The following is a 26,570-nucleotide window of genomic DNA, read 5'->3' on the forward strand; positions in this document are numbered from 1 at the left end:
GCCTTTCCGGTGTCCCATTAATGTAAGGTCACCCTGTATATACATATATATTATTATATTCACAGTAGTCACGCGACCGCAATGTGTATGTGTTAAACAGGCCCGGATTACGTTTGGCACACAAAGCCACCGACCATTATCAGCATTGTTGTGACATGGCGTATTTTGCATAGGTGTATTGTTATTATGTATATTGTGCAATTGGTGCATACTCGATTTAGTTGTGTAAGTTAAATAAGATGAATTTAGTAGTTTTTCTTTTAAATCGTCCCAATGCTGAGCACAGATTCACCTCTTTAGTTTACAGTCAAACTTTTTCATTTAATTTATCGGTATAACCTTTTAATTGGTAAGTACATATGTTTTAAATGTATGTGTGTTATTTTTAAGTAACCGCTATTTCAAATTTTAATTAATTTAGGTTAAGCATATTGCATAATGATGTGATTTTTTTTTTAAGAGTAAGCATATAAATATTTAATTAAATTTGATATTGTCAATCATGTTCATTTATTTGAAAAATTAGTACTTACCTACCTAGTTACAAAAAGTACTTAATTAATGTATAAATTAAGCCAAACATAATTTAGCAAAAACTTAATTACACAAAAACATTGATTAGCCGCGACATGCTTAGCATCCAAAATTCGAGATCTCTCCCATTTCACCAACTGGTTGTCCAGTCAGCAGCAGAAGTTGCTTAGCGGGTCAGGTGTTCAAAATGATCTTGATTCGACTTTATTGTTAAGAGAATAAGAGTGTGTCAAGGTAATTATGAACATCTCGCTCGCTCAGCAACTTCTGCTGCTGACTGTACCTACTACACATGTAGTTCCTGATTACAACTAACTAACAATAAAAGCATTGTCATGCGCAGGTCATTCGTCTCAATTGGCAGCTATTTGCATTATTGGCCTAGCCTCGTTTACGTCATGCGGCTAGGATGTTTCTAATCTCGCCAATTGCCTACATAGCTGGCTCCAATTAAAAGTCTGATTAGTATTTTACTTCCATCTAGTAGGTAACAAAAGTCATAGTAGAAAATGTCCGTAGTATCATCATCTTCCTCGCGTTGTCCCGGCATTTTGCCACGGCTCATGGGAGCCTGGGGTCCGCTTAGCAAATAATCCCAAGAATAGGCGCACTAGCTTTTACAAAAGCGACTGCCAGCTCACCTTCCAACCCAGTCGGTGATAGCAGACTAAAAAATAATTACTTCTACAAGAATAAGCGCCTAATATTTTTTTGGTTATTTAGCTCTTTTTAAATTAGACCTTAACTTTGATTGTATAAGCTATTTTGATGTTACTGCTGCTTTTTGGCGGCGACTCTTAATGCCTTATTATTTATAAGTATTTTATAATTACCCTTGATAAGTTGTCCTTTTGTTTTTGAATGAGGATGAAAATGTAAAATAAATGATAATACATTTAGATCTGTATTAGCTAAAAGGGGTTTAAGTAAGCTTCAGGGGCTTGATTTTCCTTTAAATTTAGATTGTGTGTGCTAATCGTCTTATTGTCTAATCTCCTTGAAGACTTATCAAGATTAATACACTCAATAATGCTGAATACAGTGCTGTGTAGAGACGGGTTAATTCCGGCCCAACGGTGCGAGACCGACATCCTAGAATCCTAGCACTAGCAGGCTGTGCATTCGCAATGCTCACCAAATGGGGCATTCAAACTCTCGGGTGAACCAGTTAAGCTTTGATTTCGAAATCAATAGTAACTACACGTAATCAGAGAGCGCACTTTATACTGGATTGAGTGAATTGGTCTCAGCAAGCGATTGGAACGAGACAGGCTATCGCAGATATGAATCATCCGACTGGACGAGACTGTTTTTGAAATTGATGTCTCGGATAGGAAGCAGTCGCATATGTTGTGACGTGCTGAATACGAAAGGGGGCATATGGTGAAAATTGCTACATAAGGGTAACATTCCATTTCTGACCGCAGCTGCACTACTAGTACGAACGCGTCGGTGTTATTGTCAATTTCCATAGTAAAATGAATAGTAGTGCTGCTGTCGTTGGAAATGGAGTGTCCTTACGGTTATATACAGTACAGTCACTTGTCACAGTGACAATCAATATGAAAGCCGCTAAAGATCTCATATGATCTTCATATGATTTTTTTTTTATTCAAGGTTTTTTGTCTCAAAGTAGAGTGAGCTACAAAAGTAAGCCCATTTATAATAAAAAAAAAGTGCAAACCCGCTTTATGAATGGAATTCATTCATATCATGGTTACATATTTTTGCAACTGGGTGTACCTAATTGTAAATAATTCAATGAAAACATAAATAGGGAACTAATATAAGTCATTTTTGAAACAGAATACCTTCTCCTTTTTGTGGGTGATCTCATAAATCGTCTTAGTTACAAAAATAATATAAATATTTATTTCCCTGGTTTAACAAACAACACAGTTTATGTAATTCGCTCTATAAAACTTACTTATACTTCCCCCGTGTAACGATTTATACCGTAATGGGAACCACACGCGAGTAAAAAAGTTTCGTGCGAAAACTAGTCACAACTTACACAACAGACAATAAAACTGCTACTATTACGCCCACTGCAGAATATTTGTGTTATCTAGAGTAAATTCTCTGGGTTCTTTGGGCTAAAAAAGAGTATTAAATCATTTTACAGTATATTTGGTGCTAATTTACCGCCCTACTACGGTAACTAGCACTATATGTCGAATGTCGAAAATTTAAAAGGCCATATATACTGTAAAACGTTATACAAATTGGACCCGGGTGGACCCTGGTATGTCCTTGAACTACGTCCAAGACCACCGCTGGACGGGCAGCAGCGTCCCTCAAATTCGGTGTACTCGACTGCGATCGCCAACCCGCCTGCCAAGCGTGGCGATTATGGCATTCACCTCCCATAAAAGGGGGAGGCCTATGTTCAGCAGTGGACGTCTTATGGTTGAGATGATGATGATGATGGTTATACAAATTATACAATACACGTGCGAAAATGTAATTCGCAACTCGTGTCGATTTAAAACACTCCCTTCGGTCATGTCGTATCACTACTCGTTGCGAATTTCCTACTTTTCGCACTAGTATCGTAATACACTAAATCATACCTATACCATTTCAATTAAACACATTTATCATAAGAGCCAATTTTCGTAGTCGGTTATAATGTAAGATGATAACATTTTCATGGAATCAATTGCACGGAAAGCACAGAGGGCCTACCGCGAACCACGTTCGACGTGTTCCTTCTCTGTCGCACATGTAAATTCGTACGTATGTGTGACATAGGCAACACGTCGAACGGGGTTTGCGGTAGGCCCTCAGATATCAAGGGGATGGCAGCTGCGTTGTTCAGTCCATCAGAAGTGACCGGTGCATCCCGTGCAACTTGCCCTAAGTTACTGTTGTTGACATCAGTAGGTCCTACCTATAATACTTACGCCCTGCTGTAACATTAATACTCGGCCATGAAAAGGGGTACCATATACGCCACTCATTGATATTCTCAAGTACTAAGGGCCCGATTTGGATTTTGAAATAGATATCTATTAGATATCTTTTAGACATCACCAAGATACGATAACGATATGTTTAAGATCTAACCTGTCAAATTTGACATTTGCGCGATTCTGGAGATACTCTTGAACGATTTCCACAGGATATGACTTAGAGATCCAATTCACATCTAATAGATATCTTACTCTATCTAACGTAAAAGTGACATTGGTTGCCCGAATTGCGCTTCAAAAGAAAACTAGTTGATATCTAAACTATAACGTATCTAGTACGTGTCGTCTCTTGTAAATATCTTGAAGTTCGAATACGGCTGTAAAACTTTAGCATGACTCACAATAGTTTAAATGTAACTATCTGTATGTACGTCCTACGTTCACTAATTATCGCGTGCTACGAATACTGGTTCCACCAACTGTTTCACGCTCGTAACTAAGCAAACAAACGGAGCAATTCCGACCATCGACTCGGAAACGCATAGATTGTATCGATAATAATTATCGTAATACACTGCAGTTTGCATGAAATAATGCTTAATTTCAATTCCGTGCGCACTAAGTGCATATGTAAACTTGTGTGGAACGATGCCAATAAACTTGATATAAATCGTTACGGTTTTGAACTACTATTAGGGTGCTTCGATGACTCTGTCGATGTATCGATTATGGTAATTTTATTATAGAAATTTCATTCGATGCGCTTACTTTTGCTGCACTCTTTTTTAGGGTCCCCCTGTATGCGTAATGAAGTTTGTTTGCTTTTACGAAGTTCGAATGGAGGCAGGGACTTATCCGTCTAGTTCGGCTTTTTATGGCAAGTGTATTTCCGTTACGATAAGTTTTATTAAGCTAAAAAGGCCCAATAATGGGTCGTATATCTAGGAAAACGTAGAGAGTATTCCATTTGTTATGACAGTCGTAAGAAACCCTTTTAGTTGTATTTATGTCTTAAATTTTAATGGGTTTGAGAATCTTATTCACCATTATAGTAAAATCCTTACGTGTTTTAAATCCATGACCATGTTTTATTACGCGCGATTGGCACATAAAGTCATTGAGTAAATTCGTGTCGTGCATCGGCAATATCTAACATACTGTTTGCTAATAAAATTTGGTAACAGCCCATATATTTCTGATGCGCTAGTAACTTTCATGTCATTGAGTTTGGTTATGGATATGTTGGTATTATTATGATCGATTATCTATTTGCTACATTATAGCACCGCACAAATTATTGCATGTATCGTGATTTCTCATATTTAAATCACATGCAGAACTTCCCTCTTCTCGCTAATAAAGTTTTAAGCTTATGACAGTTATGACATTTACATCCAGTGCCAGTGTGTCGTGATTTTTGTAACTGCAATAAGCAGCGCAAAGGAATAAAATAGATCGATCAAGAAAAAAACATTAAAACATAAGAGGCATTATATTTCTATAGAATCTATAGATAAAGTGCATAATTGTTCGTATTTATCATGCTAGTTCAGTCAATGTCAGAACTTTTTGTACCGAGACTGACTTAAATAGCAAGACACGTTTGTAAGTTTCCGTGAAAATACGATGGAAAATAAATATGCACTATGATTTCCGAACAGCAGATCGCTCTTCAAAATAGGAGTTAGAAAATGATATCACTGTTATTGATATAATATCAATAAGTAAGCTTGTGAATAAGTCAAATAATATCAATGATATTATTTGACTTATTCACAAGCTTATTTGCTGTATATTTTACGGCAACGGAAATAACATACACGAAAAGCATATTTTTCTTACAAATAAAACCACAAAAACGTAACACGAGTCAAACGTAACTCGGCGAAAGTAGGGAAATTTTGATTTGATGTAGAATTTCCGGGATCGCGAATACTGTAGTAAAATTTACGAGCGTGTTTGCCTCGCTGATGTTTGTTTATCATATAAAATCGAAGGAAGCACCGACGCTGGGCAGCGCTGGCTGGTCCTGTTTAATCAGAACAGTAAAATAGATTCATGAGTATGAGGGAGACACGCCTTGATATGGGATTTAAAGCGACTTAGCTGATATTAACACTCTGTCAGTTTTGAAACTTATGGATTTAATAGATAAGGTCCCTTATTTAAGTAAAAGTAATCAGAAGAAGTTGAAAATATATAAAGCAATCCGGATCTTTTCGAGTGCAAAATGCAGAACGAAAACGAAAATAGTGTATCCTATATTATTTTTTGAGCAAATTAATGTTTAAAATAAAAACCACAAATTAAAAGCGAAACAAACCAATTCACAAATATTTATGTTTGATCAACCAAAATTGAATTAATTCAATAGGTAAAGGTTTTTCTTTCTTTTGTATTGTTCCTTGGTACAGGTGCAGTTTAAATGAGACCAAGTTGCGTACACAGCTCAATTAAAATCAGGCGCACCTCACAATACTCAAGGTTTGGCCGGGCGGGACCAAACTCTTGGTGCGATCGAAACTAACATGTTAATAATTGAGATTAATTCTCACTCCATGCCACGGGTTAACCGACGTAACTTTTAACCGTGGTAACGCAGACCGCTCCTTAATCTAAGCTCCATTAACAAAAACCATTTATCATAGTCTTAATAACAATTTAACCCCAACTAGATTAATATATCTTCATTTATTCATAGAAACCGGCAAGCATGCCTTCCATGCGTTATCAACTTTTATCATTTAAATTTTCATCGAGCACTCTTTCAAAATCAATGCCACAGCAAATGCACTTATTGTCCTTGCAGACTCGCATTCATAGCGCACGTCTGTTACAAATGTAGAACCCAGCTTTTGTTGTTTAACCATTGTGTACAATTAAACTTGGAAAGATGTAATAATCTCTACCATCTCTTTGTATGTTTTTTAACAGTGACACATGCGGGGTCATAATAAATAATAAGTACCGCCGGTGCGAACATTTTTGTCTGACAATGAAATTGAATGTCAAGTTTAACCGTAGGGTTGTGCGTAGTTATACTTAATGAAACTCAATGTCGTGCCTAAGCGTAGGGTTGTACAGAGTTAAGCGTGTGCGCATAAGCGCTAAATTCGGGGTGTACCGTAATTTATTACAGTATAATATTTTGCTGCAGTCCACCGTTTATAGCGCATTTTTATTTATTATATTTTTTTATTAACGGCAAAACGGGTCATTATTGCGCATTCAATGATGGGGTTGCTAGATTCATTTAATTTGTTTATGATTCTCACGGACCCCGTTTATTAGGTACATAATGCAAATAATTTCTGTGGGTTGTACGCTAACAAAATAAGGTATATTGATTTTTGTAATTTGTTTTTAAACTTTTGGATTATATTTAGACATTTAAGACATTAGGTTCTCTTCTTATAAACTGTACTAAACGAACGAAAGTACGTACTTATATGCCCATGTCTATTTTTTTGTACAAATTGAACAAAAAATCTCTGCGTATAGCTATTTATTACAGAATAGTAGGTACTCTTGCCGCATATGTGACATTATCTATGAAAAGGGACCTTATTGTCGATGGCGCTTACGCCATTATTAACGATGCTCCGATTTAAATACTATGCCGCGCGACGCTGTGCGGCGTAAGCGCCATCGACAATAAGGTCCCTTTTCATAGATAATGCCCCATATTATCCCTTATTTTTAAAGCTAGTAGTACACATTTGTATTCAAAATAAATATTGACAAGACAAATTGCAGCAACTATTCCGTTCGCAGGCCAACAAAGCAAATGATTGCACTACTACACAACGAACCTACTTTTTATCATAATCGCATCCCCGTCAATACTTCAAACATAATCACATTCTTACAACGGTGTTCACCAACCAATTAATCAAACCTAACAATTTCAAACCGCGTTCCAATTTCAAAGCCAACGCAAACGCAAATACGCCAAGCAACGTACTTTGCGCACCATAATCGAACAGTGATCACAAGCCCCGCTGCTTTAATAAGCCTTAATAACATAACAGTGAATCGGCCGTACAACCTCACGTACCAAATTACCAGTCTTAAATTACCAGTGTGACTGTAGGGGGAAATCGCAACGTTAATAGAGTCTATCGAAATAGTTTGAATATCGTCTCCCGGGGCGTCTGAATTATTGGTTTGACCCGGAGCTATTTAGCTAAACGTAACTATATTCGCTAATAAGCCGGGAACCCATTGTCGGAAATGTAACAATAGTTGTCGGTTATCGAAAATCAATTGCGCTGCCCCGTGGTGTTTAAACGAAATTTGAGTCAAAATTGGCTGTTGATTAACTATGAAATGTATTATATTTCCATCATAGAATTATTTGCAATAGTTTCCATTGTTTCTTTGACAAAAATGTGAGACTCTTTTTATATGTGTCTTATTTTGACCAGTTTTAGGGCGTCGATTATGATATTGTGTGTAAAATTTGGCCTTATTCAAACGTCTTCCTATAATTATTTCCAGGAGGCAGGTGATCATAATTATAATGTTAGAATTACCTATAGTCATATTTGTAATGTACCTATATTAAAGCAAACAACATTTTCAACAAAATCAAATAATTTAATGACATCATTAATTTATATCCTTTTGTCATCCGTCAATAATTTCGGTTTACCGCACTACTGCCCCCGCATCCAAACAACACGCGTTTTCCCCTCGTGTGCGTCAGCTGAGCGGGTCCCAACAATGACACCATATCTGTGTGCGACTGTGCATCCTTCTGGTAGGACCCAACACACGCACACAATGATTTGTGCGATATTAAACCCACACAATGACACGACATCGTGTGTGTATTTATGTTACTTTGGTCGGACCCACAGCACGCGGTCACCCCTCGCGTTTCATTAAATACATTTCCGCATATCACACACTATGTCATTTCCTCTCTAGTGTTGTGAAGCTATTGTTAACGTAATCGACAAATTTTGTTTAAAATCGTGACTTGTATTTTGCTTATAAAAAAAGCGCTTACTTTAGGGTGCTGAATTACTTCGTGACTAAATAAAGTACCAGGAAAACTAATAATGATTAGTTTCACGAACAACAGACTATTTTTTACTTATACTATACATCCATAAAAATGGATGTAATAACATTATAATTGTTCACTTATATGTATTTAGTTAAGGATGCCTCCAGGATTTAATGAACATAATTTCACACAACAAAAAGAAATAACTTCCAGTAATTACCATTAGGTACATACGAAATTCCTTGCCCTGTGTTTTAATCTCTCCGTTCAAGTAACTTCCCACGAAGTTATTCCCTAACACATCACATTTCACATTATTTTCCCTCTTCCTATATTTGACATTTATTATTAAATAGATTATTTATATTTTATAGGAAATTTATATTTTATAGGAAGACGATAAGAAGATTTTATGTATGTTACATCACTAGCTTTTATAGGATTTCGGGAAGTCATTTGCTGATTCAATTAAACTAAATCAATGGAATAGAAAATATGAGTCCCAACTAGTTTCTAAGCTGGAATTTACGGCATTCGATGTAGCAATTCCATTGATAGTAATCAAACGTCAAATAAATCGGTGAAAAGAACGCTATTCCACCGTATTCACTGCTATTTTCCCAAGAATATATCTTTCTCCTGTGCTGTTAAAATGTTTATACCTTAGTTGCGTTAGAACTAAGTTGCATTTGGCATGGCAGAATTATTTGAATACGATTTAAGAAAAATAAGCTGTGATTTTGCTTCAGAAATGCAGCGTTGTAAAATATGTTTTAAGTCTTAGCGTTTAAGTAGGTTTTATCTCGACAAAATAAAGATAGATATAATTGTATGTAAGTTGATATCACGTATGGAAAGCGAAACTACGCATCGTCCATCGTGACTGAATGTGGCTCGATTGGCTTTGCCCCACTTACCTATTGGGCTTTCTGCTATTAGCTTGGTTAGGTTTGCATCGAACTAGTTAATCATCCTAGTTTAATTAAGTACCTGTCAGTTCATATCGATGGATTTAAATTGACTTTTTAAATATGTAGGTACTCACCAACTGCTAGAATAGCTAGTATTTACATTTATTTTCTCTATTTTAACCTTTATGTATTAATTTTCAGATAATGAGCTCATTTAGATAGAATATATGTACAACATTTACTGGAATATAAAAGTCTGGTAAAAAATATATTTCTCAGTTTATTTAAATCAATTGTTAAAAATGTAGGAATACAAAATCAACTAAACTTTAAACAAGTTAAAAATCTTCAGACTGAATTGCGAAGACGAAAATTAGCACTACTTAGCTGAAAGCATTTGTTACAGTTTTAAGAAAAGCTACAATGTCAGAATGGTAACTTAATTTACTTTTCTCAACTCTTTACTTAACTGTTAATGGCTTTAAACTTATTCAAAGACAAGGGTTCTCGTTTACAATGCCAGAGCAAACTTGAATGGGCGAAGACAAGCAAAATTACAATTATTTAAGTATCGTCCTTAGCGATTCCATCTTTTATTATTAATAATATCTTTTAACCGTTTTGTACGTCTTGTTAATTTAGGTACTTAAGTATTATTTTATATAGAATGGAAAGTAAAATGTTATGTTTTATATATAACACCATCATAACCATTCCTTTACTGTCATACTTAAAATTTCCATGATGTACATCACGAGTAGGTCATATAATATATTATATGTGTATAGTCCCCTAATATATTATGAGTTCTATAATCCAAATTCAATTCTTAGAAACTTTCCAGACTAGTATTTTTATACAATTTCAGGGATTCACGATATTATTGTGAAATTTTTATTATCAAGTTTGACATCTCTTTAAGAATTCAGAATTCTTTAAGAACAATAAAAACTGCATCATTAATTCATCTGATATGTGGACTTGACTTTGTAAAACATGATTAAATAGTATTTGCTGCTAGTCCTAGGTACTTGAATAAATAATATTTTGACATTGGCTTAAATGGCAACATATATTTAAAAAAAATCCCAATAAACAAGGCCAGTGTTTAATTTAAATGTCCGCATCGCCCATCTGGATTCATCATGCAACCGGCATCCGATAAAATATTAGCTACGCTTCAAATATTATCCTATTTAATTTGGTATTTTCCACTTGGCGCCCAAAGCTCGCACGACATGATGCACATCACACATTTCATAAGACATTTTCTGTACTATTAATGCGTTTCATGTTGTAGTTGTTGCTAAGCCTATAATTATATTAGGTACTGTTATACATTTTTTTTCATCCGTCTTTTTTATAAACTTCATACGAGTATAAGTATAGCAATCAATTCTCTTGGTGATATAAGTTAAAGCTTAGTGAAAACATAACATACGCATGTCGCATTCAAACTTAGTTATATTTTAGGAATTTGTTAATTTGGAACAGATTTGTTATTTCCTTTCACATTCCTTTTTTGTTGCCAGAATTCCTTACACTTTTGGTAACAAAAAAGGAATGTTTCCTAGAAACTTTCTGGGACATTTTATGGTGGAAAATGTTCAGCTTCATGTATACATGTACACTTTACCAGTATACCAATATCTATAAAAATCTAAAATGTGATCGAATTGTACAAACTTTTTAAGAATTGCCCATTTATACAAACTTAAAACAATATTCATGCTAAATACCATTGGAATAGTCAATAAGAATAATCACGCTTCTTTCTCGATACAAACAAACCCTAAAATTCAATTCATAATGAATAGCATATTACTCAAAATGTACCTATGATTGTTAATTTTTTGTGCACTAGCAAAGGTATCGTCCTACTAGTACAAAGTAGAACGGGTCTCTATTGTTTCCCAAATAGTCTTAAGTCATAATGTATTGTTTGTCCGAATTTTCGTTAGTCATAATTGGTTTTTCTCAAAAACGCGTAACTTTTCAGGATTGCCATAAAACAAACCTAACCTAACAAAAATAACTAACCTAACCTTACAAAAATCCTGAAAAGTTAACGGTTTCAGTTTTATGACTAACGATAATATGACAATCAATACATATGACTTAAAACTTTATGGGAAACAAAGGGACCCCAAGTAGAATACACCATCTGACCGACGACGGGGTGGACTGACCAGCAGCGGTAATTTTACAATGCGTTTATCTGTACTAAATTGCCTGCCATACAGATTTCGGAATTGTTTAAACTTTAGTTCCCATGCGCAATCGACGTGGGTCGGAAAGCCATTTCACTCCCCCTATAAACACCCTTTATTAGGGGCTCGCGTGAGTATTAGCCACATTATTTCAAATCGATACTTTTTGTTTTACATCAAACGTATTCAAAACAGTAATGTGTCAGCGGGACCGTTACCAAGCAATTAAAAAACTATCATACACCCAAACAGGTAGTAAAAATAACTTATTACTCTTATTAGAGCTAAAACTCCAACCAACCAACAATCTCGTTATGTTCTTCAGAACATTTCTAAGATAATCAGACATAAAGCTGGCTGTTAAATTTGCCGTTCGATCTTCCGTCGCCTTAAGCCGCCATTTATGAACCATAAAAAATACATTAATAATTAATAATGTTAATGGAAGAGCAACAATGAAGGACGTAAAAGTTACTTGGGATTCGGATGTGAGGTCGTAAAACATAGACTTGTTTTATAACGCGTTTATCGCAGTTCATGAATGTATTTGTCGAATACTAATTAGTTTAGGCGGACCACCAAAGACGAGGACTTAATTTCCTGGCTTTTATTTAACTTACGGTAACGTCTATCGGATAAGAGTGCTGGTGGCCTAGCGGTAAGAGCGTGCGTACCAGTCGCTTTTCGGTGAAGGAAAACATCGTGAGGAAACCTGCATACATCTGCGAAGAAATTCAAAGGTGTATGTGAAGTCCCCAATCCGCATTGGGCTAGCGTGGGGACTATAGCCCAAGCCCTCTCGCGCTCGAGAGGAGGCCTGTGCCCAGCAGTGGGACGTATATAGGCTGAGATGATGATGATGATGAACGTCTATCCAATGAAGATAACAAATGTAATGTAATAAAAGCAATTATTTTAACATCGTAACTGAATGTTGATTAAGGCGATCATCCTAGTCATAATTTATGATAAATTAAACTGCCATTTGCGGAGTAATAATCAATTTGTTATTAGCCGAAGTTTACTTCGGTCTTTTATTTCTCACGCTTTTATTACAGTCAACCTAAAAATTAATAATAAATTAAGCGACGATCAGGATTTCCTATTTATTTTAAAAATCTAAATTCAGTATTCATAGGTCATGTAGTGTGTAGAACAGGTTCATATGATACTATAGAGAAGTTACGAATTAATTTTGTGGCTCTTATAAATCAAACGTATCTCTTACTTATAAATAGGTTAGTCATAATGCATTTACTACTTTATATGATACACAAAATACTACTATATTGTTTACCTGTTTCTCATACGAAACTTCGAAGTTTCTCCTACTTAATTTATGATTCGTCTATCAAATATTAGTAGGTACAGTTTAAAATTTACGAGAATGGTAGGAATATTCCTATCTTGATTGTAGTAGCCGTATGATTCGTTACACACATTGAATCAATAATTCTAACAGTTAAAAATCAGAGAAATCTAGCATCTTTAATAATGAGCTAGCCGATACCACATACGGTTCGTTTCCTTATTGACATTGACGAAACAAGTTCCATACTGTCAATATTGAGCTTGCCATACAAATGAATACGTCGCTGCACAATGGCTCTTCCATTTTGACCGTTGCCTGTATTTGTATAGACAATTCACGGTACGCCCGGGATACCACCAAAGTTCTGTGCACAGGTAATGAGAAACAACTCTTTTATGGCCGTGTAAAGAAATTATATTGTTGTTAATTACTTGTGGTTGGGTGTTTAAAATTAATTCCTAAAAGTAACAGATCTTTTTTCTTTTCGGGTCGAACTAGCGAAATTATTAGCAAGTTCAGTACCTACTTACCTATCCTATAGCATATGAAAAAAAAAGTAGGTACTAAAATTTCAAAATTGGTCGAATAACTTTTAGAAACTATTGTTTCCTATTATAATTTTTATACCAGATTTACATTACAATTACCAAATTTTCAGTAGGTACCTATATATTATTAATATGAAATACTCAAATTACGAGACTTATAGAGTTATTAAATTATCTCTAGCAACATAATCGAGTTAAACATTAAGAACTCGAAACAGTATAACATAACTGCTTGTTAGGCTGAAGTACTTACTAAAGAAAAAGTTAACTAATTTCAAATCATGTTATTTTGCTAACAAATATTTAGACTAGGCTCATAAATTTTCAAAACAAAATTAGGTTCTCCTTTTGACTTTATGAATTTTATATGTCTTTACAAGTTCAAGTAAATAATCTAATTCGATAGTAGAATAAGTTATTCAAGTCCGTCAGTTCATAATTACTTTGGATTTTATCTAAAATTAAGTACTTTTTTAATGTTTATGTAATTAGTGAGCTTTAGAACTAATTACAGCTTCTGACTTTCAGCACACGCAGACATCTTAAATAGCTAAAAAATATAACCTTAAAGATTTAAAACAAACATTTTTGCTTTGAATCATGCACCCTTATAAAATTTAAGTGCTACCTACACTACAATTGGGTCAGTGAATTTGTATGCCCTTTTCGTCCTCCATGCCCTTATTATGTTTTAAAGACGGCTAATTTAAGAATCTAAGACCCTCAAAAGAGAATTATTTACGAATGTCTATGCGATTTAAAATATGGTTTATTTTTATAAATAACCTTTTGAGGAATCAGTTGGTCAGCCAATGCAAACAGCTCTATATTACGGGTTATAACAAACTTGTCGAGCAATTTTATTTTCGACTGATATATTTTTAATGTTATTGATTTATTTTTTTACTGCTTCCGATAATGTTTTTTAAAGTGTAAATACTAAGATTAAAAACACATACCAAACAATAGTCGAAATCGCGTTTCATATTTTTTGGGCACGGAATCCTAGGCAATTTCATATTTTTTTGGACACGGAATCCTAAAAAAAAATGATACGTCATTCAAACGTGTACGTGACAAACTCATGGCCGCGTCTCTTAGCGCATCAATATCAAGTTTTTTGGTTCAAGATGTGCTCAAAATAGAATTTTCGTGAATATGCACTTAAATTTAATAACCATTTATACACTTTTTCTCAATGCAATATAGTTGAGCATATGATACTTTAATGTTTTGTTTTCGTTAACACAAAGTTAGGAAATAACAACTAGGTACTCAAACATTACCTTTAGTCTGTATATTTAGGTATTTAAAAAAGAGTAAACAAAATCGACCCTCAAATGGCTTCTTTAGCCAGTTGAGAGTAGTTGAAAACATTACATGATCAAATAATGTAGGTTAAAGTCAAGTCGTTCAGTGACAGATCCAGGTGGTTTTGTAAGTATTTGATTGGTTAATCAATAAATGTTATAACTACCCGAAAATGTACACGTTATTTGTTTACTGCTATTTAAGTACCTAAAGATACAGAGTATATAGACTTTACTTTCATAATGAAATGAGAACATTTAACAAAAATATAAGCAAGATCAGTGGTAAGAATAATAGAGAAATGAGTCTTATCCAACGGTTACAGAATGTTCCGTCGACACAGATTGTATCTAGATGCATCCCATTTTCCCTGGGCCGCGCAAAAAGCACAACAGTTTAAGTTGTGCTTAAGGCGTATTGTGGCCGTGAAATGTTTAAAATAAGCCTAAGTATTTTTTATGAATAGAAATAGCAAATGAATACAAAAACATAAATGAATACTGAAATTTACGAAGAGAATAAACTTGTTTGTAGGTAAAAAATGTACAAAAGAGGCTGTTTTTAACACAAAAATCGATAGTAATAAGGTAAACGTCTCAATGCTGGAGACGCTAATAGGTGACACCTGGCTGTCATCTCTATGGTAATGTCATAATGTTAAAGATGACATAATGTACTGTGACAGTGACGAGCACTCGGATGTCTACTTTATAGTTATTAATTCAAGTAGGATTGTTGCGAGAAAATTATCATAAATTTATTTAAATAATGTTTAATGACAATTTTCTCGTTTGCTGGTGATAGACTAAATGTGTGGTCAATGTCACGGAGGTATGGATACGCCTTAAAAAGGTCCTCACAGCACGAGCATAATAATATTATTCCTTACACTTCTACAGAGCTCCAAGCGAGGCTATTACTCATCTTTCCCAACTCGAGGGCTCTTTTTTATTGCTAGACGTGAAAAATACCAGAAATTTCATCCGGTCCGTTCAAAGTGGCTGGATTAATTCAGCTGGCACTTATTTCAAATTGGATTTCGTTCGCAGTCACTGTGATGTCTGTAAGGTCTTTATTCCCTTTTAACAGTCTTGGACTCGCTTTCCATTTGCTTCCCTTATGATAGCTTTAGAAGCGCCGAACAATAAGGATTGTTCGTTTTTGAGGAAAACGTTTAGTACCTACCTGAATATAATCAATACATCCTTTTCCAATCATTAAGCATGAAAATTAAACCGACCGACCGTGTGAATTAAATGTAGAACGGTTGTTATTAAAAACTGATCTTTAATTCTGGGGGCTTTTAGCGAGGTAGGTGTTCAATATAAAGAATTTAATGCTAGTAATAAGTACCTACCTATATAGGTTTACACCACACGACGACGAACATAATTATACTCGTAACACTACTACAAAAAACGAATAGGTATCAACCAATTATACAAATCTATACAATTGACTAAAAACTATGCGTAACATAAAATACGATTATATTTCGTTGCTTTAATTGAGAAATAGTTATTGCAAGGTAAACATTAAAGTCATCAAAATGAAAATGAATTTGCTTTCCATTGCTCTCGTATTGTAAATAGCGCTGGTAAATTAGAATTACTAAATACGCTTCGTTATCGAAATGAAACCTTTGTATCTAAAATTGTAACTACGTCATATTGTTTAATTCTAGATTAGTAAACATGAATTGAATACTGTGTTTGATAGTTTGATCATTGATTACATATTTGTACCGATAATAGTTACGCTTTGAAAAATCACATTTCTGAATTATTATTTATGCACGGACGTCTAAATAACAAGAACCCCTAGTGTGAATTTCATTCGATAACGTGACGTTTGCGTTATGTCTATTTTTGTATGGGATTTTGGGAACAGCGCGCTAAGCTAAAATACAAACGCGCACGTCACGTCACACTTTCTAATGAAATTTACACTAAGGATACTGATGACATTGTTTTCGCGTGCGCATGCTGCTGTGACTTTAGTTCTTTCATATATGTACAGTCAACTGCAGAGATAACTGATCCCCGTGCAAACAATTTTCTAGGCGTGGAGGTCATCAGTTTTCTCTGAGTATAGTCACCGATCACCATCAAGTATAATATTATAAGTAGCTGCAAAAGTGGTCAAATAGTTCACTACACCATATATGTATTTAGTAAGGTGAGACGGTGTGACAAACTATGTAAATACATACCACCACCACCACCATTTTCACCACTTTGGCTGCTACAATATATTTGACGCTGGCTGTACATACATAATTATGTGACCCTTTAAAAAAGGTAATTTCTATTGTGTTTATCTACTACATGATTATTTTACTCTTTGTTCATGTTTCGATGTTGGCTTCGTTGGGTAACCAGTGGCCGTCCGAACTTCGATGGTCTAAACTCTAAAGGATAATTTATCGGCCATAAGATTAACCCGCCAATCATACTGTTATCCTACATGCCTTGCAATTAACTAACCGTATGAAGTGGATTAGTAGGTACTATTCCATTGTTCGTGTATAATGCCTACTTTATGTATGTATTAGGCGGAGGTATAACCTTATACCTATAGGAAGTCAATGGCTTAGTAGACTAATCTTCTATAAGGTATGACGTATCACAAACTGTGTAGATAGATAGAATAGATAGAATACTCTTTATTGGCACACCTCAGTAAAAAGATACAAAAGAAAAATACAATTGATTAAATGTAGAGGCAGACAACAGGCGGTCTTATCGCTAAATAGCGATCTCTTCCAGACAACCTTTGGGTAGCGGAAACAGAGAAGTACTTAATCGAAAAAGTAGGTGTTGCAAAGAGAACATTATGGAGCCTACGTTCACACACACAATCACATTGAATAAACATACACATATACGAAATACAAATAGACATACATAAACATATATATATATAACCGGGATATAACTAAAAATATGACAGCAACATGTCAGCCACAGTGTGTATATTATGTACCTCATCTAGTTTTGTTTACAATTTTAATCTCATTCAACGGCTTGCGTTTTATAAAAGCAAAAAACTACTGTTGAATACATTTACACACAAATAAAAACTTAAAAACAACAGTACTTGTACAGAACAGTGATGAGAAGTACTTTTCTACTGGAATGTAGATTTTTTAGCATTTCATTTGTTTAGCACACTCATGCAATGCAACAAACGGAACTTAAACATAAATAAAATCGATAAAAAATATGTTTGCCAGTAATTTGAGTGCTGTACATTTTTATTTTATTAGTGTTCCGTACAAAACTTTGTTCACGGAACACTTATGGGATCACTTCGGTCTTGCAAATCAGTTATTAGTAAATTGTTTTAAAATCCCAACTAGTTCAGCAAACATTTCAAACCATCGTATAAAATGTTATGGATAGCAGTTTAAATGATACATACGAGCCATTTGCTAACCGCTTTTGGATCATAGTTTACGCAAAAGTATCAATAAATCTTTACCGTGGACATTTTATAAATCCCACCCCAGTATTCAGTCGAGACCTCTTACGAGTCCCTATAAAGTGTGTCAAGAGCGGTGACCTATGCTCTCTACCGCCTCTTTAAAACAACAAGCAAGACAAAGGTAAATACATGCTGTTTGTTCAAGTGATCGTAGGTGGCACTCGCCCGCGCGAACACGTAAGCCTATATAACTACTTTTGTAAAGATGGGTTGAATAAAAATGTACTACTGCATTGGGGAAAAGTGGAGGCCGTATGTACACACAGCTTGTAGTTTTTGACGTTTTTGTACGTGGTTCTGTAGGTTTGGGATATAAAGTGACAATCTGCCGTATTCGAACTTCAAGATATTCACAAGAGACGACACGTACTAGATCCATTCTAGATACGTTATAGTTTAGATATCAACTATTTATCTTTTGCAGCGCAATTCGGGCAACCAATGTCACTTTTACGTTAGACTATATAGTAAGATATCTATTAGATGTGAATTGGATCTCTGAGTCATATCCTGTGGAAATCATTCAAGAGTATCTCCAGAATCGCGCAAATGTCAAATTTGACAGGTTAGATCTTAAACATATCGTTATCGTATCTTGGTGATATCTAATAGATGTCTATTTCACAATCCGAATCGTGCCCAATGTTTATTTACTTATGCGTTTTTATATCTTTATTTAGATTCAGCAACATAAAGCAGCTAATAGAAATTAAGATTTAAAAAAATATTGTTGGTAATAAAAAATAAACAGAAACGATGCATTTTAACATGATTAATAAAATTGTTTAAACTTCATTGCCAGAGTTATAATTGCGCTTTGGGAGAGAAACCAGTGTATATTACAAGTGTGACAAAATCACGCTTAATCAACCAAGAACCATAATTTCACTTTTCCGAGCCGCTTCAAAAATCATCAACACAACAAACCGTTTCAAAACTTTTAAATGTTACAGTTACCAACATTATTAGATGATAGCCTGTTAAATCAAACGTAGGAAGCAGTAGCATGATAATACTACAAAATGATGACACGAGAACCAAGGGATAATAAGCGTTCTGTGAATGCTATAAGGACTTTAACGCCTGCCAAATATTATTGGCTTTGTAATAGATGTGACATCATTTCTACCGCACGTGCAAGTGCGTTCCCCGCCCTGTCAAGAACTGTCTTGTTAGTTGTATTAGGTATTACTATGATAATATTATGTCGACGTTGTGGCTTAACCATGCCTTTGTTTAGTCCAAAGAACATGGTCCAATTGTTACTGTTGGTCATGTAAATCCTGAGCTAGATTACCATTAAGGCGCGAAGTCCAACGCAAGGTTGCAGTAAGCCTCCTTTATTACGCTACTAAACTCATTAGCGAATTCTGTAATGTTGTGTTTTGTAATTAATATCTTCAAGTTAACACGGGTATGGACAACCTTAACATAGTTTTACAGGATGAATGCTGAGTATTTTAATGCATACCGTACATGAGCATCTCCTTTTACTGTTTTATTAATTAGATACCTACTAGATCTAATTACGGGAATATAGGGTTTAGGTTTAGGGGATCATGGTATTTTATAAAAATGTACACATTTTTTATAATATGACAAATCCGTTGATACTGTTATTGCCTTAATTAATAACAAATTATCCACATGAAAGCTTTGGGATAGTCTTTGTTTTCTGTTATTAAATATACTTATACCATAAGAGTATAAAACTTTGCCCTTTAACATAATTTTACCCACCGCGTCACAGTTCAGTAAAGGGCAAAGTTTTATATTTTTACGGTATAAATCATATTTCCATAGTTGTAATACTTAAGCACCATTACTTATTCCGCTATATTATAGAGAACATATTTCCCACATTTAATGGACTGTTTTCCTTACATCTCGCACTATTACACGTTGAAAGCCGAGCCGAGCTGTAAACGTTAATTGGACATGAAACAAAGTTCAACACGGCTCATTAAATTTTCAAACATGTCTGAGTTAGTATTTTGAAACTATATACCTATTGACAATTATGTATCCTCTGTCTGCGACTTCTTCCGCATACAATAATCCTCTTTTATTAAATTCTTTACGGGATATAAAAAAAATGTTTTTAAATTTAACCAGAAGCCTACGAAAGAAATTTTGAAAGAAAAGTTGTATCTGTTGTTCCTGAAAGTAAGGATAAGAGTGACATTCCATTTCCAACTGCAGCTGCAATACTGTTCATTTTACTATGGAAACGCGTCGCTGTCATTGTCAATTTCCATAGTAAAATGAACAGTATTGCAGCTGCAGTTGGAAATGGAATGTCACTTTAAGAAGCCTTACTTCTGGTTGTGAATTATATCATCACAGACAAACGGCCCGGTTCTAACTTTAAGATACATCAAATATTACGATAAGATAGGATACAGATTAGATATGTAAGTGTTAAAACTGGCGTTTTTGTTTGAAGAAACGTCACTTTCGACACTGACATATCTAATCCATATCGTATCTTGTTGTAATATTTGACGTATCTTAAAGTTCGAATCGGGCAGACAGTGTATGTCTATATTAAAATCTAAAGCATTGAATATAACACCAATTTTAAATTTCGGGAACAGCAAAGACAGCTTAGCATCTCCTCTCTACCTGTGCTGTGTATTATGAATATCAACAATAAATATTGTTTTTCCCTCATTCCAGTGCATCCTCGGAGCGCACTGCGTACTCCTGGCTGCCGGACAACAGGCTGGAGTTCAGCTCGCCTTACAGCCGGCGCCGGTCGTCCACATCCACGGTCTATGAGAGCGACTGATGGCACGACACCTTCGACACGCTCGAAGAGGCCCTGCTATGATAACGGACACTAATCACAGTGAAATTACTATGGTATATTAATAGATTTGTGATTTGTTCAGCCAATGAAGACATGTCTTAATGGAAAGTGATTTGTTACTGTCTTTAAACTACAATAGGTACGTTGTAGCGACGAAAGTTGCATGCTAGAAAAGACTCTGCTTTGACAACGGACGCTTGTAACACTGACTATTGTAAATTGACTAAAGTCGTGGTTTTTAGCAAACTTTTATTTGATATCAAATATTTTTTTACTACGAGTATGTCTACAAAACGTTGTAGTAATAAAACTGGTATGTTTTAAGATCTGCTTTAACAACGGACACTTGTGGACACGAATATATACGTTATAAATACAAACTATCTAGATGAGAGATGAATATTATTTAATATGTTTAATGTTTATAATGAAGTAAATCTTAATTAAAAGTGCGTACCTATAGACTAGGCCTTAATTATATACCGCAAGCAAAAATACCTATACACTACGGTTTTGTGGACCTGCGGAGAATGCCCAGAAAACAAACTAACGTATTTTTCTATTTAATTTAAACAAAAAGTAAAATCAAGTGCCATTAGTAGCTCCGATATAAACCAGGTAGCCAAAGATCGTAGTAATTCGATTAGGAACTTCCACTGAAAAAGTAAGAAAAAATGACCACTTTTTATTAAGATTTATGAAGTGTAAGTCTAATATGTAAAAATTAAATGTGATGGTTCTACATCCACCTCAGATCCTATTGAATTAACCAGGGGAGTCTCCCAAGGCTCTATCCTTGGCCCGATCCTATTTATTTTATACTCTGCTGACATCGGCTCACGTATCACACACTGTAAGTACCACATCTATGCGGATGATGTTCAAGTGTACATCTCATGCAAACCACCTTATATTGATGATGCTATAGCTAAACTCAACTCTGATCTCAGTAATATTGCATCATGGGCTTCAGATAACTGCCTGCTACTTAACACGAACAAAACGAAATATCTAATCTTTGAAAGCAAACACCAGTTGGCTGGTTTAACTCCTACTTTGAAAGTCACATTATTAGACGAGCCGATCGAGCAAGTCTATGAGGCTCGGAACCTGGGTCTTTTGATGGATAGTGGCCTTCGCTTTGAGAAGCATGCTTCTGATGTAGTAAGGAGGTGTTTTTACAAACTAAAAGTGTTGTACAAAATTAGACCTTTCATCAATGAAATACTGCGTGTTAGGTTAGTTGAGTCACTTATTTTATCAAAATTAAATTATTTGGATGCGGTATTTGGACCAAGACTTCTTTGTAAATCCAAAAGACTTATACAACGTGTCCAAAACACCTGTGCTCGCTTCTGTTTCTGCATTCCATTGCGAGGCCACGTATCACCTTTCCTTAATCAGCACAACATTCTAAAAATGCACCACCGCCGTAAGCTGCACCTTGCTTCTTTGCTCTTTGGTGTAATAAACCTTCAGGCTCCTACTTATTTGTACGAGAAGCTGTCCATTTCCGTGTCACGCGGGGGTCGGCGATCTGCGACTCAACTTCTAACTCATAGACACACATCAGCAGCCTTCCGCGGCAGTTTTCGTTACGCAGCCACTAAGTGTTGGAACAACATCCCTCCTCCTATTAGGAACCTGCAAAGCATTCACAGTTTTAAATCAACTTTTAAAAAGTTTATGCTCGAACACCAATCAAACGAAGAGTGCCTCAAACTTGAGACTAGCTACATTTAAGCACCCTTGACGCATTCCTAGTATTACTGCTTTTCGTCTCTTCTACAACCGCCACTCATTTTAACTGTCATATTAACTGTAATTTTAGTCTTATTACATAATATTGTAGTCATAATGTGTTCTCTTATAATTTAGTCGTAATAGTCCATGGCCCCGACGGAAGACCAGCGCTAGCCTTTAGGCTAGCATCTGCTGAGTCGGGACCATTTCGTGACCATGGTAGTGTTACCTGTTGTTTTATCTATAATTTTTGTCACGAATAAAAACATTCTATTCTATTCTATTCTATTCTAAAATGTATTTTTTTTATATAGGTACCTACCTTATCTTAGAGTCGGCGTAGGAGCATAAGTTCGATTGGTTGATAAATTAAAATACCTTTTAAAATATTTCAATGTATGGTGTACAACGGTAAATGAAAATAGATCGTTATGTTTGCACCTTATAGGTTGTCATAAAGTAAAAATGTATACATTGCCTCCCCTTTCGTCCACCACTCATCACGGTTTGGTGCATGCTCCCGCTATTCGCTGCAAAGCAAAATGTGTCGAGGTAGTCCCGCCATCTCTCTGTTGGTTAGCTTCTGCCCTGGCTAACCTGCGGTGTCCATTCGGTAGCGGCTACTACCGGGTAGCCAATTTCGCCCAACGATCCGGGTGCACATGGCAGATTTAAATATGTAATAATATAAGAAATAGAATAAATAATTACAAAATATCAGCACAGGAAAACTAATAAACACTCAATTACATGCTATGTATACTAGGTTTATTAGATATTGTGTTGTTTGTGATAATAGCTATCTGTCCTTGATGGTTCCATGTAGTACACGAACGCTCTAAGGCCTGTTCGCATCTTTCTAAGTACACGCTCATAAATTCTCTAATATTTCTCGCATTTACTTGGAACCAAGAAGAAGCGTGCAACTTCCTCATCGTTGCCTAAAATGAATATTTATGACGGGCAACGAGTAATGCGCCATTTATGGACGAAGTTAGAATGTATTCAGTTTAGTTATCGAACGCAACGGATTCGGGACTTTGGTGTTTCGGTATACGGGAGTATCATCAGGTATATTTATATATATGTTACTGTAAAAGCCCGAAGTACGGCAAAACCTAGGTTTTACCGGTAAATCCTAGTTTTTATCTATGCCGATCGGTAAAAGCCCGAAATGTTAAATCTTAGTACCTAGTTTACTTCGGGCTTTTACCAACACCGATATGGTAAATCCTAGATTTTGCCGTACTTCGGATTTTTACAGTAACATACAATACGAACGAATCAACGGAGGCAATGCTTGGGTTTCCAAACAATAAAACCTACAACTACTTACCCCGATTATTTCTTATAGTTTGACATATATATCCGTGCCATTTTAGTATTTAAGGTTAGGAGGTAAAGACTACAACAGCAAAAACCTCTAAATCAATAAATCTAATAATCCTTTCATATACATAGACATGTAATGCCGGCTGTACACACTCGTCGAGAGCCTCTCGCCGAGAGTCTCAGCACCGCTCCTATCCATTATCCAATCGGAGAAGCGAGAGACGAGACATGAAGGGAGGAGCATGTAAGTACACACACGTTCTCGGCCTGTCTCGGGGTCCCTCGACGAGTGTGTACATTCCGCATATTTACTTATTCTGAATACATGTATATCTACTGTGTTACTTTGCTACAGTTACTATCTACTATTAGCGTTCTTAATAAGTCTCCTTATTTTTATGTGTCGTAATTTTGTAGTACCTACTATAGGTTATACCCCTAACTTTTATCTTAACATGATGACTTTTGTAATATCCTAAGGTATTGAGTATAAGACGAATAAATGTAAATTTGTATGTAAGAGATGACACCAGCAATCTTTGTTATGTTTATTAGAAACGAATCGATTAAATTAGGTCATAAGATCGCTGTGATTTTTGGTTAAGCTTCCAATTTAAGTATATTTGCCAATTCTTAGCTGTAAATATCTTACTACTTCTCGATTTAATTGTAAGAAATATTTGTTAAGATTTATTTTTTTAATGTAGATAGTCCCAGGTTTCAAGACACACGATTCGATAGTGTTATTAGTAATTAAGTAATATACTGTACAAAATATTTCTAGTCATTATGGGTGTAAATATTCTAAAAGTTGTACTTGAAAGAGAATAAGTACGTGTATAAAAAAAAACTTAAATTTGTGTTAAATATTTTTCCATTTCAATTTAACTGTTGCTGACTGTACATAGTTTTGATAAGTGAAAGAAAGTTTGAGATGAACATTAACGACCTAGGAGTGAAAATTGTAAAGAAGAAAATTAAAGCAACAATAGGTAGATTAGTTAGTGCAAGATTTTACTTCATTAATTGCGGAGTAGGTATTTAATCAATTTAATATTGGATACTTCACTGTACTTTCGTATATTGTTGCCTATGTATTGTTTTTTTTTCATGCAGACAATTTTATCAATAATCAGATTTTTTTTATTTTATATTACATATATAAAATAAAAATATATGTAGTACTTACCTACAGCTAAAAAATATATCAACGCCCAACGAGAATACATTCATTTATATGAACAATTATTTAATTGTATTGTATAGGTATGTTTCACACAATTGATTGTTTGATTGTTAATATGCATATAATCACAATATTTTTTTAATAACAGTTAGGTAATACATAAGTATTAACTCACATTTATAGACGGGTCTAACGCGAATCTTATTCAATTGCCTTGATTTACCGATGTTTCGACACAGGTTTCACTGGTTGTGAATGTGAGTTAATATGTGTTCAAAACGCGAAAGTTTAAAAAGTTAATACATATTTGAAAAAAAGAACCACGTAAAGTACTTTAGTTCCAAACGTTTGTAGATAAAGCACCATATAAGCTGTACATATTTGTTATAATAATTTACTACCTATGTATACCCATCTCTTAAAATTGTTAAGTTACACCTAAAATGTTTTGGTAACAAGATTCTGTATTAATCAATTTAAATGTGTGTTTAATTACCCCTCAAAATATATATGTATGTCTATTTCTAATGTATTTATAAAAAAAAACACAATAAAATATGAAAAACCTGTATTGAAAATAAAGACCCACAATACAACATAAAAATACAACATAAACAAACCATGTTATCTCCTAATTCAAAAAGTGTAGTCCTTGGGGACAACCCTTATGCGGCCGAACCGTAATATTATTTAAAATCAAGTTCACAGGTCGGTAACTTACTACACGAAAATAAAATTACATTTGCCATGAATTATACATATAACACGTGGCTCATTTATTAAAAGCAGCCGTTTGTTGTACATATAGGTACATAACTATTTGAACCTTAAAATTATTATACACCTAAATTATACACTAACTAATACCTACCTATCTGTAACAATTTGTGTCATAAAAATTCGACTCTTAGTTATTGCAGACATAGTACCTCCAACCGGGGTGAATAGGGATGGCTGGGGTGAATAGGGACAAAACTTAAAATATCATTTACCTGACAATTTCTTAATAACTATTACCCATACAAATGGTATCATACAAAATCTACTATTATTTATCGAAAGGTACATTTTGTGTGGTTAAAATTTATGAGTAATAGTCAGATAAATCACAAATTTAAGTTTTGTCCCTATTCACCCCAGCCATCCGTATTCACCCCGATTGACGGTATATTCTTTATTAATCTGGATACTACGTACTTAGTATAACAGCTGAAACAAAGTAGTTGAGTAAAAGGCAGGATCATGGTCTTTTGGTG

General features: G+C 34.8%; 1 protein-coding gene and 1 long non-coding RNA gene across 2 annotated transcripts in view; both read left to right on the forward strand.

Moving 5' to 3' along the window:
- LOC134668065 (toll-like receptor 6) overlaps window positions 1-25,795 on the forward strand; it is a 144,594-nt gene extending 118,799 nt beyond the window's left edge. The window contains exon 2 of the mRNA XM_063525525.1: window positions 20,921-25,795. The gene's annotated coding sequence lies outside the window, so the exon portion shown is untranslated. The remainder of the gene's footprint in view (window positions 1-20,920) is intronic.
- LOC134668174 (uncharacterized) overlaps window positions 1-26,570 on the forward strand; it is a 764,384-nt gene that overhangs the window by 704,920 nt on the left and 32,894 nt on the right. The window lies entirely within an intron of this gene.

This window comes from Cydia fagiglandana, chromosome 10 (assembly GCF_963556715.1).
Source record: "Cydia fagiglandana chromosome 10, ilCydFagi1.1, whole genome shotgun sequence".
NCBI lineage: Eukaryota > Metazoa > Arthropoda > Insecta > Lepidoptera > Tortricidae > Cydia > Cydia fagiglandana.